Here is a 14,357-nt window from a genome sequence, read left to right as displayed (position 1 = left end):
GCTTCGCCTAAGCACCGCTACGATATGACCGAGGTGGATTATGGTGGAGGAGGCTCCTCACACGGCTAACAGATCAATGATCAACTTGTGTGTCTATGGGGTGCCCCCTCCCCTGTATATAAAGGAGTGGAGAAGGGGGAGGGCCGGCCCTCCTATGGCATGCCCCATGGGGAGTCCTACTCCCACTGGGAGTAGGATTCCCCCCTTCCCTAGTTGGACTAGGAGTGGAAGGATGGGGGAGAGAGGCGAAGGAAAGGGGGGGGGGGCGACCCCCCACCCAATTCAGATTGGGCTTGAGGGGGGCGCGCCCCCTCCTAGGCCTCCCACTATTCTCTCCCACTATGGTCCAACAAGGCCCATATACCTCCCGGGGGGTTTCGGTAACCTCCCAGTGCTCCGGTATATGCCCGAACTCACCCGAAACCATTCCGACATCCAAATATAGTCATCCAATATATCGATCTTTATGTCTTGACCATTTCGAGACTCCTCGTCATGTCCGTGATCATATACGGGACTCCGAACTACCTTCGGTACATCAAAACACATAAACTCATAATACCGATTGTCACCGAACGTTAAGCGTGCGGACCCTACGGGTTCGAGAACTATGTAGACATGACCGAGACACGTCTCCGGTCAATAACCAATAGCTGAACCTAGATGCTCATATTGGTTCCTACATATTCTACGAAGATCTTTATCGGTCAAACAGCATGACAACATACGTTGTTCCCTTTGTCATCGGTATGTTACTTGCCCAAGATTCGATCGTCGGTATCTCAATACCTAGTTCAATATCATTACCGGAAAGTCTCTTTAATCATTCCGTAATGCTACATCCCGTAACTAACTCATTAGATACATTGCTTGCAAGGCTTATATTGATGTGCATTACCGAGAGGGCCCAGAGATACCTCTCCGATAATCGGAGTGACAAATCCTAATCTCGATCTGTGCCAACTCAACAAACACCATCGGAGACACCTGTAGATCACCTTTATAATCACCCAGTTACGTTGTGACATTTGGTAGCACACAAAGTGTTCCTCCGGTATTCTTGAATTGCATGATCGCATAGTCATAGGAACATGTATAAATTATGGAGAAAGCAATAGCAACAAACTAAACGGTCATTGTGCTAAACTAACGGATGGGTCAAGTCAATCACATCATTCTCTAATGATGTGATCCCGGTAATCAAATGACAACTCATGTCTATGGTTAGGAAACATAACCATCATTGATTCAACGAGCTAGTCAAGTAGAGGCAAACTAGTGACACTCTGTTTGTCTATGTATTCACACATGTACTAAGTTTCCGGTTAATACAATTCTTTCATGAATAATAAACATTTATCATGATATAAGGAAATATAAATAACAACTTTATTATTGCCTCTAGGGCATATTTCCTTCAGTTTTGACATATGATAATGTGATATGTGAGTCATCTTGATGAGTAATTATGCTTTAGTAGGAATACTGGTGTTAAGATTTGTGATTCCCTATGCATGCACGAAAGTCAATAATCATTCAATGAAATTATATCCTACTTGTGGTGCATTATTCGGTGTTAATTATGCTTAATGCTTGCTTATGAGATTATTCATTTCTTGGTTGGTTGCTTCCCAATCTTTTGCTAGCCTTCATTTTGCACCAAGTATGATCTCTACTTGTGCATCCTAAATCCTTCAAACCAGTTTTGCCACATGAGTCCAGTATATCTACTTATATGCGGTATTCTTTTGCCGTTCTAAGCAAATTTGCATGTGCCTTCTCTAATTTTCAAAATAAACTTCTCTTTTGAGTGTTTGTTTCGCTCGCGGAGCGGTGAGGGGTGGCTAATATTTTCCATGCTAGATGTGTTATTCTCAAGATGAGTGTTTATTCACTTGTCATTGCACGAGAGTAAGGCAAAGGTATTAGGGATGCCCAGTCCCGAAATGCAAAAATAAATGAATTTACTTTATGTTGTCAAATAATAAATTTCTTGGGAAGTGTTGGTATGGAGGGCACTCGTGGATACGGTTAGCCATGGAAAGTGAAAGTTATGGTGGAAAAAGGAATAAACTTTATTTTTTGTTTGGGAACCGCCTATGATATATGTATGCATGGAAAGTATTGGGAATTCTAAGTCATTTTCGTTGGTGGGATGGATTCACCTCCCAAAATGTTTTTACCTCAAATTTTTCGCTTTGAGGTCTGGCACCTCTACAAATCCCTACTTCCCTCTACGAAGGGCCTATCTTTACTTTATGCAATTTTTATTTTGAGTCTCCATCTTATCTTATAAAAGCACCAACTATGAGGCAATATGATTGTGCTTAAGTATTGGGTGTGGTTAATATTCGAGTGTGTTTCATGAATGGATCAATGTTTGAGCATGATGGGCTAGGGATAACTCATTTTAGCGTTGCTATTTGGAAAGACATGGTTGCTTGTTGATATGCTTGAGTATCTAAATTATTATGTCAAAACTAGACTATTGCTTTGAATCACATAAAAGTCCAATTGTCCATGCTATAAGGAAAAGAATATGATATGACATGATGAACAATACTCCACATCAAAAATTCTGTTTTTATCACTTACCTACTCGAGGACGAGTAGGAGTTAAGCTTAGGGATGTTGATATGTATTCAACGTATCTATAATTTTTTATTGTTCCATGATGTTATATTATCAATCTTGGATGTTTTATAATAATTTTATAGTCATTTCATATCATTTTTTGGTACTAACCTATTGACATAGTGCCAAGTGCCACTTGCTGTTTTTCCATGTTTTTTACATCACAGAAAATCAATATCAAACGGAGTCCAAATGCCACGAAACTTTACAGAGAATTTTTATGGGCCAGAAGGAACACAACGGGCCCGGACTGCCTCTTTGCTCTATAAATACCCCAAAAATCGCACAACCCTAGGGGAGTCGACGAAATATTCATGCAGCTGCCGTAGAGTCCAGAACAACTAGATCCAATCTAGACACCATCACGGAGGGGTTCACCACTTCCATTGGTGCCTCTCCGATGATGCGTGCGTAGTTCTTTGTAGACCTTCGGGTCTGTAGTTAGTAGCTAGATGGCTCCATCTCTCTCTATTGATTCTCAATACAATGGTCTCTTGGAGATCCATATGATGTAACTCTTTTGGTGTGTCTTTGTTGGGATCGGTGAACTTCAATTTTATGATTAGATCTATCTTTTTATATCTGTGAAAGTATTTGAGTTTCTCTGATCTCTTTTATGCATGATCTCTTGTAGCCTCGTATTTCTTCTCCGATATTTGGGTTTTGTCTGGCCAACTTGATCTATTTATCTTGCAATGGGAAGAGGTGCCCGGTAGTGGGTACAATCTTACGGTGCTTGATCCCAGTGACAGAATGGGAACCGATACGTATGTATCGTTACTACTAAGGATAAAAAGACGATATCTATATCTACTGCCATATAGATAAGCGGATCTTGTCTATATCATGTTATCGTTCTTATTGCATTACTCCGTTTTCCATGAACTTAATACACTAGATGCATGCTGGATAGCTGTCGATGTGTGGAGTAATAGTAGTAGATGCAGGCAGGAGTCGGTCTACTAATCTTGGACGTGATGACTATGTAATGATCATTGCCTAGATATCATCATAATTATTTGAGGCTCTATCAATTGCTCAACAGTAATTTGTTTACCCACAGTTTGCTATTTTCTCGAGAGAAGCCACTAGTGAAACCTACGGCCCCCGGGTCTTCTTTCTTATATATTTGCTTTTGCGATCTACCTTTTTATTTTCTTTTATTTTTATATCTATTAAACCAAAAACCCAAAAATACTTTGTTGCACTTTATTTTATTTGAAATCTATTATTCAATCTATCACAACTTTATCTCCCGTCACACGCTGTTTTTGGCATCATTACCCGAAAGGGATTGACAACCCCTTTAACACGTCTGGTTGCGAGGTGTTGTTATTTGTGTGCAGGGGCTGTTTACGTTGTGTTGCTTGGTTCTCCTACTGGTTCGATAACTTTGGTTTCATATCTGAGGGAAATACCTACCGCCGTTATGCTGCATCATCCCTTCCTCTTTGGGGAAATACCGATGTAGCTTCAAGCGACATCAAAAGGAATTTCTGGCGCCGTTGCCGGGGAGGATCTTCAACATAACCAGGTTCCTGATCACAAATCTCATCTCCTCGCAATTTACATTATTTTCCATTTGCCTCTTGTTTTCCTCTCCCCCACTTCACAAAAATTTGCAATTTTATTTGCCTTCTTTTTCGTTCGCCTTTTTCTCATCAGATCTCATGTTTTCTTGTGTTGCCATGTGCCTTCTATTTGCTTGCATATTTTCTTGCTAAAAATCTATTGATATGGATCCTGATCCACTTGCTAATCTTTTTAAAAGATCCAATTATGATGTACAAATTGCTAGTGATTTGAGTGCACCAGATTATCGCTATGAAGATTTGCTACTGTCCTACAAAACTCTGCGCTTGGAGGCCCAACTCGTGTCTACAAGCACAAAGTTGCGTAGTAGACATCACTTACCACCAACGTCTTATTTTGATTCGGCGTATTGTGGGATGAAGCGTCCTGGACCAACCTTATATGTCCACGCACATGAGACCAGTTCCACCGACAGACATGCAACTAGTTTTGCATAAAGGTGGCTGGCGGGTGTCTGTTTCTCCTACTTTAGTTGAATCAAATTTGACTACGATCGGTCCTTGAAGAAGGTTAAAACAACAAACTTTACGAAACACCATTGTGGTTTTATGCGTAAGTAAGAATGGTTCTTGCTAGAAGCCCGTAGCAGCCATGTAAACTTGCAACAATAAAGTAGAGGACGTCTAACTTGTTTTTGCAGGGCATGTTGTGCTATGATATGGTCAAGACCTGATGTGATAAATGTTATTGTATGAGATGATCATGTTTTGTAAGTTATCGGCAACCGACAGGAGCCTTATGGTTGTCTCTTTATTGTGTGAAATGCAAATGCCATGTAATTTCTTTACTTTATCACTATGCGTTAGTGATAGTTGTAGAAGCAATAGTTGGCAAGACGACCACGACGCTACGATGGAGATCAAGGTGTCATGCCAGTGACGATGGAGATCATGACGATGCTTTGGAGATGGAGATCAAAAGCACAAGATGATGATGGCCATATCATGTCACATATTTTGATTGCATGTGATGTTTATCTTTTATGCATATTATTTTTGCTTAGTATGGCGGTAGCATTATAAGATGACCCCTTCACTAAATTTCAAGGTAAAAGTGTTCTCCCTGAGTATGCACCATTGCTACAGTTCGTCGTGTTGAGACACCACGTGATGATCGGGTGTGATAGACTCTACGTTCACATACAACGGGTGCAAGACAGTTTTGCACATGTGGAATACTTGGGTTTAACTTGACGAGCCTATCATGTACATACATGGCCTCGGAACACTGGACACCGAAAGGTCGAACTTGAATCATATAGTAGATATGATCAACATAGAGATGTTCACCATTAATAACTACTCCATCTCACATGATGATCGGACATGGATTAGTTGATTTGGATCACGTATCACTTAGATGACTTGAGGGATGTCTATTTAAGTGGGAGTTCTTAAGTAATTTGATTAATTGAACTTAATTTATCATGAACTTAGTCCTGATAGTATTTGCATATCTATGTTGTAGATAAATGGCCCGTGCTACCGTACCCCTGAATTTTAATGTGTTCCTAGAGAAAGCTAAGTTGAAAGATGATGGTAGCAACTACACAGACTGGGTCTGTAACTTGAGGATTATCCTCATTTCTGCATAGAAGAATTATGTCCTTGATGCACCACTAGGTGAAAGGCCTGCTGCAGGAGCAGAAGATGATGTTTTGAACATCTGGCAAGCTCAATCCGATGACTACTCAATAGTTCAGTGTGCCATGCTTTACGGCTTAGAACCGGGACTTCAAAGACGTTTTGAACGTCATGGAGCATATGACATGTTCTGAGAGTTGAAGTTGATATTTCAAGCAAATGCCCAGGTTGAGAGATATATGAAGGCTCCAACAAGTTCTATAGCTGCAAGATGGAGGAGAACAGTTCTGTCAGGGAACACATACTCAAAATGTCTGGGTATTATAATCACTTGACTCAGTTGGGAGTTGATCTTCCAGTTGATTATGTCATTGATAGAGTTCTTCAATCACTTCCACCAAGCTACAAAGGCTTCATGATGAACTATAATATGCAAGGGATGGATAAAACAATTCCCGAGCTCTTCGTAATGCCTAAAGCCATGGAGGTAGAAATCAAGAAGGAGCATCAAGTGTTGATGGTTAACAAGACCACTAGTTTCAAGAAAAAAGCAAGGGAAAGAAAGGGAACTTCAAGAAGAATGGCAAGCAAGTTGCCACTCCGGGAAAGAAGCCCAAAGCTGGACCCAAGCCTAAAACTGAGTGCTTCTACCGCAAAGGGACTGGTCACTGGAAGCGGAACTGCCCCAAGTATTTGGAGGATAAGAAGGATGGCAAAGTGGACAAAGGTATATTTGATATACATATGTTATTGATGTGTACCTTACTAATGCTCGTAGTAACGCCTGGATATTTGATACTGGTTTGGTTGCTCATATTTGTAACTCAAAATAGGAGCTACGGATTAAACGAAGATTGGCTAAGGACGAGGTGGTGATGCGCGTCGGGAATGGTTCCAAGGTCGATGTGATCTGTGATGGCATGCTACCTCTACATCTACCTTCAGGATTAGTTCTAGACCTGAATAATTGTTATTTGGTGCCAGCGTTGAGCATGAACATTATATCTGGATCTTGTTTAGTGTGAGACGGTTATTCATTTAAATCAGAGAATAATGGTTGTCCTATTTCTATGAGTAATATCTTTTATGGTCATGAACCCTTGAAGAGTGGTCTATTTCTATTGAATCTCGATTGTGGTGATACACATATTCATAATATTGATGCCAAAAGATGCAAAGTTAATAATGATAGTGCAACATATTTGTGGCACTGCCATTGAGGTCATATTGGTGTAAAGCACATGAAGAAACTCCATGCAGATGGACTTTTGGAATCACTTGATTAGGAATCATTTGATATTTGCGAACTATGCCTCATGGGCAAGATGACTAAAACTATGTTCTCTGGAACAATGGAGCGAGCTAATGACTTATTGGAAATAATACATATCGATGTATGCGGTCCGATGAGTGTTGAGGCACGCGGTGGGTATCGTTATTTTCTAACCTTCAGAGATGATTTGAATAGATATATGGGTATATCTACTTAATGAAACACAAGTCTAAAACATTTGAAAAGTTCAAAGAATTTCAAAGTGAAGTGGAGAATCATCGTAACAAGAAAATAAAGTTTCTATGATCTAATCGCGGAGGCGAATATTTGAGTTACGTGTTTAGCCTGCATTTAAAACAATGTGGAATAGTTTCACAACTCACGCCACCTGGAACACCACAGCGTAATGGTGTGTCTGAACATCGTAACCGTACTTTATTAGATATGGTGCGATCTATGATGTCTCTTACTGATTTACTACTATCGGTTTGGTGGTATGCATTAGAGACACCTGCATTCACGTTAAATAGGGCACCGTCTAAATCCGTTGAGACACACTGTATGAACTGTGGTTTGGCAAGAAACCTAATCTATCGTTTCTTAAAGTTTGGGGTTGCGAAACTTATGTAAAAAGGCTTCAGCCTGATAAGCTTGAACCCAAATCGAAGAAGTGCGTCTTCATAGGATACCCTAAGGAAACAATTGGGTACACCTTCTACCACATATCCGAAGGCAAGATCTTTGTTGCCAAGAATGGAACCTTTCTAGAGAAGGAGTTTCTCTCAAAAGAAGTGAGTGGGAGGAAAGTGGAACTTGATGAGGTAATCGTACCTTCTCTCGAATTGGAAAGTAGCACATTAGAGAAATCCGTTCCCGTGATGCCTACACCAACTAGAGAGGAAGCAAATGATAATGATCATGAAACTTTAGATCAAGTTACTACTGAACCTCGTAGGTTAACCAGAGCACGATCCGCAAATAATCCTGTTCTAGAAGTCATGCCATTGGACCATGGCGAACCTATGAATTATGAAGAAGCTATGATGAGCCCAGATTCCGACAAATGGCTTGAGGCCATGAAATCTGAGATAGGGTCCATGTATGAGAACAAAGTATGGACTTTGGTGGACTAGCTCGATGATTGGCAGGCCATAGAGAATAAATGGATCTTCAAGAAGAAGACTAACGCTGATGGTAATGTTACTGTCTACAAAGTTCGACTTGTCGCAAAAGGTTTTTGACAAGTTCAAGGGGTTGACTACAATGAGACCTTCTCACCCGTAGCGATGCCTAAGTCCGCCCGAATCATGTTATCAATAGCCGCATTCTAAGATTATGAAATCTGGCAAATGGACGTCAAAACTACATTCCTCAATGGATTTCTTAAAGAAGAATTGTATATGATGCAACCATAAGGTTTTGTCAATCCTAAAGGTGCTAACAAAGTGTGCAAGCTCCAGCGATCCATCTATGGACTGGTGCAAGCATCTCAGAGTTGGAATATATGCTTTGATGAGGTGATCAAAGCATACGGTTTTATACAGACTTTTGGTGAAGCCTGTATTTACAAGTGAGTCAGAGCTCTATAGCATTTCTGATATTATATGTAGACGACATATTGTTGATTGGAAATGATATAAAATTTCTGGATAGCATAAAAGGATACTTGAATAAGAGTTTTTCAACCAAATACGTCGGTGAAGCTACTTATATATTAGGCATCAAGATCTATAGAGATAGATCAAGACGCTTGATAGAACTTTCATAAGCACATACCTTGATAAAGTTTTGAAGAAGTTCAAAATGGATCAGTCAAAGAAAGGGTTCTTGCCTGTGTTACAAGGTGTGAAGTTGAGTCAGACTCAAAGCCCGACCATTGCAGAAGATAGAGAGAAAACAAAAGTCATTCCCTATGCCTCAGCCATAGGTTATATCATGTATGCTATGCTGTGTACCAGACCTGATGTGTGCCTTGCCATAATTAAGTCTGGCAGGGAGGTACCATAGTAATCTAGGAGTGGATCACTGGACAACGGTCAAGAACATCCTGAAGTACCTGAAAAGGATCAAGGATATGTTTCTCATTTATGGAGGTGACAAAGAGCTCATCGTAAATGGTTACGTCGATGCTAGCTTTGACACTGATCCGGATGACTCTAAGTCACAAACCTGATACATATTTATATTGAATGGTGGAGCTGTCAGTTGGTGCAGTTCCAAGTAGAGCATCATGGCGGGATCTACGTGTGAAGCAGAGTATATAGCTGCTTCGAATCTAGGTGTAATACCTAGTGCATCGGATCCAATGAAAATCTTTTGTGACAAGACTAGAGCAATTGCCTTGGCGAAGGAATCTAGGTTTCACAAGAGAACCAAACACATCAAGAGACACTTCAACTCCATTCGTGAACAAGTCCAGGATGGAGACATAGAAATTTGCAAGATACATTGGATCTGAATGTGGCAGACCCGCTGACTAAGCCACTTCCGCGAGCAAAACATGATCAACACCAAGACTCCATGGGTGTTAGATTCATTACAATGTAATCTAGATTATTGACTCTAGTGCAAGTGGGAGACTGAAGGAAATATGCCCTATAGGCAATAATAAAGTTGTTATTTTATATTTCCTTATTTATGATAAAGGTTTATTATTCATGCTATAATTGTATTGATCGTAAACCTTGATACATGTGTGAATACATAAACAAATACCGTGTCCCTAGTGAGCCTCTACTAGACTAGCTCATTGATCAAAGATGGTTAAGGTTTCCTAACCATGGACATGAGTTTTCATTTGATAACGGGATCACATCATTAGGAGAATGATGTGATGGACAAGACCCATCCATTAGCTAAGCATAATGACCGTTCAGTTTTTCTGTTATTGCTTTCTTCATGTCAAATACATATTCCTTCGACTATGAGATTATGCAACTCCTGAATACCGGAGGAATTCCTTGTGTGCTATCAAACGTCACAACGTAACTGGGTGATTATAAAGATGCTCTGTAGGTATCTCTGAAGGTTGGCATAGATTGAGATTAGGATTTGTCACTCCGAGTATCGGAGAGGTATCTCTGGGCCCTCTCGGTAATACACATCATAAGCTTGCAAGCAAACGACTAAGGATTTAGTCACGAGGTGATGTGTTACAAAATGAGTAAAGAGACTTGCCAATAACGAGATTGAGCGAGGTATGAAGATACCGATGATCGAATCTTAGGCAAGTAACATACCGATGGACAAAGGAAATTACGTATGTTGTCATAACTGTTCGGCCGAAAAAGATCTTCGTAGAATATGTAGGAGCCAATATGAGCATCCATGTTCCGCTACTGGTTATTGACCAGAGAGGTGTCTCGGTCATGTCTACATAGTTCTCGAACCCGTAGGGTTCGCATGCTTAACGTTCGTTGATGATATAATATTATATGAGTTATGTGATTTGGTGACCGAATGTTGTTCAGATTCCCGGATGAGATCAAGGACATGATGAGGAGTCTCGAAATGGTCGAGAGGTAAAGACTGATATATTGGACAAGGGAACGGATCCTCTAACATTATGAAGGGATGTCATGAAGCTACAGTGCAATCCCAGTGCAAAAGGAAGAAGGGATGTCACGGGCACTGTAGCGAAGATAATGTGCGCAATTACTGTTCATAGAAAATAAAATCCGGAATTAATTTTATTGCACCATAATTTTGTTTGTATGTAATTTTTGTAAATGTATACAGTAGATTTGTAATTTGCAAATTAATTTAAGTCATTTTAGGCTTAATCATATGGATGTGAAGAAGGGATGTCAGGGTACTGTAGCTTCCCTAACATCCCTTGGACGATGGTATTCGGACACCAGAAGTGTTCCGGAAGGTACCAGGTACATATCGGGTCAATGTTCCGGGCACCCCCGGCAAAAGATATGGGACTTATGGGCCAAGAGGGGAAACGCACCAGCCACAAGGGGCTGGTGCGCCCCCCATATGGGTCGAACCAGAGGAGAAGGAAAGAGGGGAAGGGAGAAGGAAAGGGGGGATTCGGTCTCCCCCTTCCTTCCCTCCCCCTCTCTTTCCTTCCCCCTCCCGCAAATAAGGAAGGGGGCGCCACTTGGGCGGACCCCAAGTAGAATTCGGCATACTTGGGGCGCCCTCCTGGCTGCTCTGTGGGAGGGAGGTTCCTAGCACACCCAGACAATTGCCTAGCCGTGTGTGGTGCCCCCCCTCCACCGTTTACTCCCCCGGTCATATTTTCGTAGTGCTTAGGCGAAGCCCTGCAGAGATCACTTCACCATCACCGTCACCACACCGTCGTGCTGACGGAACTCATCTACTACCTCGATGACTTGCTGGATAAAGAAGGCGAGGGACATCACCGAGCTGAATGTGTGTAGAACGCGGAGGTGTCGTGCATTCGGTACTTGATCGGTTGTCGTGAGAAGAAGTTTGACTACATCAACCGTGTTTTGAAATGGTTCCGCTTATGGTCTATGAGGGTATGTAGACACACTCTCCCCCTCGTTGCTATGCATCTCCATGGATATATCATTGCGTGTGCGTAGATTTTTTTGTTTTCCATGCAATGTTTCCCTACACACTTAACGTTTGCTTTACCTAGAACAAGAACAAAACTAGAAGTACGTTTGTAGGTGTGATAGGTTTGCAAGATAATAAAGAATGTTAAAATAGAAGTTAGGTGCTATTTAGATAAAGAAACAATTAAGTTTAGTAAAATGAGTGTGGACTAGTGGTGGTAGGATTTGCGGAATTGTCCCTTAGCAATTGACTACGTTGCTAAACCGATAGCAAGTTTTTATGTGGAAGAGGCCACTGCTAGCATGCCGTCCCTTAGTTAGAATTCTATGCACTTATGATTGAACTATTAGCAAGCATCCGCAACTACTAACATTCATTAAGGTAAAACACCCAAGCATAGCATTAAGATATATATTGGTCCCCCCTTCAATCCCGTACGTATCAATTGCTTTGTTTAGGCTTGCTGTCACCCTTGCCCTCCAATGCATAGTCCTATCAACATACAACTAACCCTATGGTGTGATCCACACACGTGCTCATATGATGGGCACTAAAGGACATCAACATAACCACAAGAAAATTAAACCAACCATAGCAATTCACCAATTACCGATAGGACAACAAATCTACTCATACATCATAGGGTGGCAACATATCATTGGATAATAGTATAAAGCATAAAGCACCATGTTCAAGTAGAGGGTACATCGGGTTGCAGGAGAGTGGACCGCTAAATATAGATGGGGGAAGGTGATGAAGATGTTGGTGAAGATGACAGAGTTGTTGGAGTAGATCGCCGTCACACGATGATTGCCCTAGCAGCGTTCCGGCGCCACCAGGACAGAGGGGGAGAGAGCCCCCTCCTTGTTCTTGTTCCTTGGCCTCCCACCTATATGGGAGGAGGGTTCCCCCTCTAGTCCATGGCCTCCATGGCGGTGGAGGGGCGAGACCACCTCCAAGATTGGATATGTCTCTCTGTTCTCTTCTATTTTGCGTTCATGTTTTCTGGCCCTCCACCATTTCTTAAATCCTTGGAGATCCGTAACTCCGATAGCGCTGAAATTTTTACACGATTTTTTTCCATAAATTGTCTTGCACCCAAAGAAGGGCCCCAACCGACTTACGGGGAGGGCACAAGACACATGGGTGCACCAGGGGGTGCCCGCGCCCTGGTGGGTTGTGGAGGCCATGGGCCTCCATTTGTGTTGATTCCACCTCCTAAAAATCACAAATATTCCAAAATAATTCTTCATAAATTTTTATGGCGTTTGGACTTTGTTTGATATGGATATTCTGAGAAACAAAAGAACATGCAACAAACAGGAACTAGCACTGGGCACTGGATCAATAGGTTAGTCCAATAAATCATATAAAATGTTGCCAAAAATATGTGAAAGTTGTATAATATTGGCATGACACAATCAAAAATTATAGATACGACGGAGACGTATCAGCATCCCCAAGCTTAATTCCTAATCACCGTTGAGTAGGTAAATGATAAAAATAATAATTTTTGATGTGGAATGCTACCTAGCATAAACTTGATCATATATCTAATCATGGCATGAATATTAAGACACGAGTGATTCAAAGCAATAGTCTATAACTTGACATAAAGAAATCAATACTCAGGCATCCCAACAAACAATCGTGTCTTGCAAAATATCAATGCTAAAGAAAGCTAGCCCTACAAAATCATATAGTCTTGTCATGCTCTGTCTTCTTAACACAAAGTATTTATCATGCACAACCCCGATGACAAGGAGAGAAATTGGTTCATACATTTTAACGTGCTTCAGCTTTTTCAACCTTCACGTAATACATGAGAGCGAGCCATGGATATAGCACTATGGGTGGAATAGAGTATGATGATAGGGGTAAATATAGAGAAGACAAAAAAGTAAGAAAGTCTCACATCGATGCGGCTAACCAACGGGCTATGGAGATTCCCATCAATTGATATCAATGCGAGGAGTAGGGATTGCCATGCAATGAATGCACTAAGAGCTATAAGTGTATGAATGGTCAAAATGAAAACTAAGTGGGTGTGCATCTAATCCTATAATGAAAAATGCCCACTAGTATATGAAAGTGAAAACATATGAGACTCTCTATATGAAAAACATCGTGCTACTTTGAAGCACAAGTGTGGAATTAGCATGCCCCTTCTCTCTTTGTGTTTTTTCTTTTCTTTCTTTTTCTTTTTTCTTTTTTCATTTTCTTTTTATTTTCTCTCTCTTTGTCTGGAGTCTCATCCCGACTTGTGGGGGAATCATAGTCTCCATCATCCTTTCCTCACTAGGGCAATTCTCTAAAAATGAATAATGATGATCATCAGACTTCTATTTACTTATAAATCAAAAGAAATAAAAATTACAACTCGATACCTATAACAAGGTATGACTCTATATGAATGCCTCTAGCAGTGTACAGGATGTGCAACGATCTAGCATAACAACGATATCAAAAAAGGACAAGCCATGGAAATATCATGCTAGCTATCTGATACGTCCATTTTGCATCATGCTTTTATATTGATATTTATTGCATTATGGGTTGTTATTCCACATTATATCACAATACTTATGCCTTTTCTCTCTTATTTTATAAGGTTTACATGAAGATGGAGAATGCCGGCAGCTAGAATTCTGGACTGGAAAAGGAGAAAATATTAGAGACCTATTCTGCACAACTCCAAAATTCCTGAAACTTCATGGAGAATATTTTTGGAATATATAAAA

Source organism: Triticum dicoccoides, chromosome 6A (genome assembly GCF_002162155.2).
Source record: "Triticum dicoccoides isolate Atlit2015 ecotype Zavitan chromosome 6A, WEW_v2.0, whole genome shotgun sequence".
NCBI classification, from domain to species: domain Eukaryota; kingdom Viridiplantae; phylum Streptophyta; class Magnoliopsida; order Poales; family Poaceae; genus Triticum; species Triticum dicoccoides.
The sequence above is the reverse complement of the archived record's forward strand: the minus strand, read 5'-3'. Positions refer to the sequence as shown.